Source organism: Nomascus leucogenys, chromosome 16 (assembly GCF_006542625.1).
Source record: "Nomascus leucogenys isolate Asia chromosome 16, Asia_NLE_v1, whole genome shotgun sequence".
NCBI classification, from domain to species: domain Eukaryota; kingdom Metazoa; phylum Chordata; class Mammalia; order Primates; family Hylobatidae; genus Nomascus; species Nomascus leucogenys.
The window spans coordinates 94,199,529-94,203,803 of NC_044396.1; positions in this window are offsets into that span (position 1 = coordinate 94,199,529).

Below are 4,275 nucleotides of genomic sequence, written 5' to 3' on the forward strand. Positions count from 1 at the left end.
CTTGTGGCTCCAGGAGCCAGGGGCCCTCAGACAGGGATTTGCTCCCTGGGGCCCTCACTCACTCATTCACAAACTCATTGACTCATTCACTCATCCACTCACTCGCTCATTCACTCGCGCATCCACTCACTCACTCATTCATTCACTCACTCATTCACTCACTCACTCACTCGCTCATTCACTCACTCACTCATCCACTCACTCACTCATCCACTCACTCACTCATTCACTCACTCACTCACTCACTCATTCACTCACTTATCCACTCACTCACTCATTCACTCACTCACTCACCCACTCACTCACTCATTCACTCACTCACCCACTCACTCACTCACTCATTCACTCACTCACTCACCCACTCACTCACTCATCCACTCACTCACTCATTCACTCACTCACTCACCACTCACTCACTCATTCACTCACTCACCTCACTCACTCACTCATTCACTCACTCACTCACCCACTCACTCACTCATTCACTCATTCACTCATTCACTCACTCACCCACTCACTCACTCACTCATTCACTCACTCACTCATTCACTCACTCACTCGCTCACTCACTCACTCACTCATTCACTCACTCACTCATTCACTCACTCACTCATTCACTCACTCACTCATTCACTCACTCATCCAGTCACTCACTCACTCAACCACTGATTCACTCATTCACTCATCCACTCATCCACTCACTCATTCACTCACTCATCCACTCACTCATTCACTCACTCACTCACTCATTCACTCATTCTGTCACTCATTCACTCATTCTGTCACTCATTCACTCTCACTCATTCACTCACTCATTCCATCCTTTCCTGCAGAGAGATCACATCCCCAGGAGTTCACAGACAAGTCAACAGCTACCAAAGACCAATGTGGAAGGTGCTTCTGCAGGTGCAGGGACTTGGGTCCTGGGAGCCAGAGTGGGGAGATCATGGATAAGAAGAGAGGAGGCACCCAAACCCCAGATCCCAAGGCTTCACCTCGCTTCTACAAGGTCCCACCAGCTCATTTCTGCCACAGCCACATCTGAGAAACCTGGACAATGCCACGTCTTGGCCACCCAGGGCACCAGCCCCAACTTGTAGCCTGGCTGCCAAGGGAGCCCAGGGAGGGCTTTCTGAAGAGCCTGCTTGGGGCCATTTCATCCTCTGAGAGCCATCAGTGCAGTCCTGGGGGATGCACCACCACCAAAGCACGCTCCTCATCTTGGTGTGCAGGATCTCTGTCCCCATTACGCTAAGCCCAGCCCAGATCCTTCATCTACAGCAAGAGGCCTCCTCACCAAGCAATGGAGCCTGGAGAGGCTCCTGGGAACACCAGCACAGGCCAGGGCGGGGTGGCTGGTGGGAAAAGGGGAGGCTCCAATACAGAGACCAGGGCTGGGACCTGGAATGGCTCCATCGAGTGCAGCAGGCGGGCTTTGCCCTAATGCCTGTCATGACTGAGGATGCCCAAAGCCTGACTATGGACCCTGGCCACACACTGACCTCTGACCCTGGTCACATATGGAGCCCTGACCCTCACCATATGCTGACCTCTGACCATAGCCACACACTGACCTCTGACCCTCACCACACGCTGGGCCCTGCCCCTCATCCCAGACAAGCCTTCACATTAGTTGTGAATTGGGTCCTGGGACCTGCAGATGAGTGAGGCTGGCTGGGTGCAGTCCCTCCTCACCGTGGAGACTCACAGCACTCGCCAGGGTCTAATTGGTGCAGCCACTGTTCCCTTGTCAAAGGAGGGCCCCGTCTTGATTTCTTCCATGCTCCTGTGAGGGCCAGGCCAGAGGTGGACTTCCAAGATCCTGGCAGAGCTGAGCCCAAGCCGGGTTGTGGCTGTCAGAGCCAGGAAGGGGTGCTCTGGGGGCTGGGCCTCTTGGAGCTCCCAGGCTGGCATGGCCTCGCCCACCACTCTGAATGGGATGTGTCCAGACCAGGTGCCTGTGGTTTCATTCACCACAGTCTTGGTGGGTCTGGGCAGAGCAGTCAGGATGCTGATGACGCTGAGCCCTCGGGGAGTGGGGCAGAGGGCGGGGCTGGGTGGCCCTGATTGATCCCTAGCAGAGGAGTGAAGGCGGGGCCAGCAAACCCCTTCCCCACCTGAGCCTGCAGGCTGGGAGGTGCTCCCACAGGCCTGTTCGCCTCCCCTCAGCCCACATCCAAACTGCCAGGAGTCCCCCTGCTTGGCCCCGAGGCCCACTGTGCCCCTCCAACTGCTCCCTGCTGTCAGCCCCCGATGGTCGCCATGCCTCCCTGCTCCCCGCAGACCCTCCTCACCCATGCAGATGTGGACACAGCTTGCCCTTGCTCCCACCCTCCATGGCTTCGCCTGCCCTTGGAATACTCCACACTCTGAATCTCCAGCGAGACCCTGAGGCTCTCCTGGTCTGGCCTCTGCTGCTGCCTCACCACCTTCTCTGCTCCTTGGCCCTGACCCTGCTGGCACCTCTCCACTCACATGGCATCAGGGCTGCAGTGCTCCCTGCCCCTGGCTCAGCCACCTCCCCTGCCTCTCCTAACCCTCCTCTCCCTCCCCTAACCCTCCCCTGCCAGGTGCTCACACGCGTGGCTGTACCTTAACTGTCCATTTCCGTCTGTCTCTCCTGCTGGGAGTTCGGGCACTCCTGGGCCCTCTGCAGTCCCATTGCTGGCTCTTCCCCTCTGCCTTCTGATGACAGGGCATGGGTGCAGCTGGGCCGCCAAGCCTCAGAGCAGCTCCATACCTCCCTGCAAGTGACTACAGGCAAACCATGTGCTGCCCAGGCCCGTCTCCTCTGCAGGCTGGGACAGTGGTACCAGTGACACCTGCCCCATGGCCCATGATTAGGCCAACACAGGTAACGTGTGCAAACCACAACCTGTCACTCAGATGTGGTGGCTTCCTATGGCTGCTGCAACCAAGTACCATACGCAGGGGTACTCTAAACAACAGCCATGTGTTCTCTCATAGCCCAGGAGGTGAAGTCTGGGATGGAGGAGTTGGCAGGGCCGTGCGTGCCAGGGTGGATCCTTCCTTGCCCCGTCCAGCTTCCAGTGGTGCCAGGTGTTTCGGGCTGGTGGCTGCATCACCTCATTCCTGCTCCCTCTCCACCTGGCCTTCTCCTCTGGGTGCTTCTGTGTCCTCTCTTCCTCTCAGGACACCAGCTGTCAGATTTAGGGCCCACCATAACCCGCTAAGAACTTAACTCATTACATCTGCAAAGACCCTGTTCCAAAATAAGGCCATGTTCACAGGTGCTGAACACCTGTGATCAACACCTGTGATTCTGAGGGATTAAGTCAGCTCTGTAAAGGGGTCGTCACCATCGCCACAGTAACTATTACTATTACCAGGGCTGGTTTCCGGCTGGCTTGGGGCTGCAGTGTGGGCGAGAGGGGTGGGCACTGCCCAGAGTGTGGCCGGGCACACGCATGGGCTTGCGCATACATGTGGCATGTGTCACAGAGGCGGCACCGGCAGCAAGCGGGGGTCCTCTCTGCAGCCCGGCTCCTACACTCGAGCTACGATTGCTGCCTCCCGCCCACCTCTCAGCCCACGCTGTCCTGCTTGCGTCTGCCCCTATTGCTTGTTCTTCTGTGGATCCTCTCCCAGAGAACCTTTGCTTCGAGGACTCAGAGCTGGGAGGGGGACCCTGGTGGCCCCCAGAGACAGGATTCTGTCCAGACCCCACACTCAGAGCCCCCTCAGGCCACCCACTCTGCTCAGCCCCACTCCTCTGGCTAAAGAGCGTGGGCTCTGGAGTCCTGGGGAGTTGGAGGAATGGGGTCACTGCCCCAAGCTCAGGCCTAATAGAGGCAGAAGCCTGGGCTCCCCGGGGCAGAACCTCCAGAGAGAGCCTGGCAGGACCACAGCAGTTCCCGGCATAAGGAAGCAGCAGGGGTCAAGAAGGGCTCCAAATGGCAGGGCCCTTCCTAGGGCTCAAAGGCCCCTTCCCTTCCTGCGGGCCCTGCCCCACCTCACCTGCTCCCTGGGCAAGCTGCTGAGCCTCATCTGGAAAATGGACAAAATAACAGGTCCCCCACTGCACCCACAACCCCAGTGACAGCCAGGACCACCACTGCATCCACACAGCAGTGACAGCCGGGAACCCCACTGCATCCACACAGCAGTGACAGCCAGGAACCCCACTGCATCCACACAGCAGTGACAGCCAGGAACCCCACTGCATCCACACAATAGTGACAGCCAGGAACCCCACTGCAGCCACACAGCAGTGACAGCCAGGAACCCCACTGCACCCACACGGCAGTGACAGCC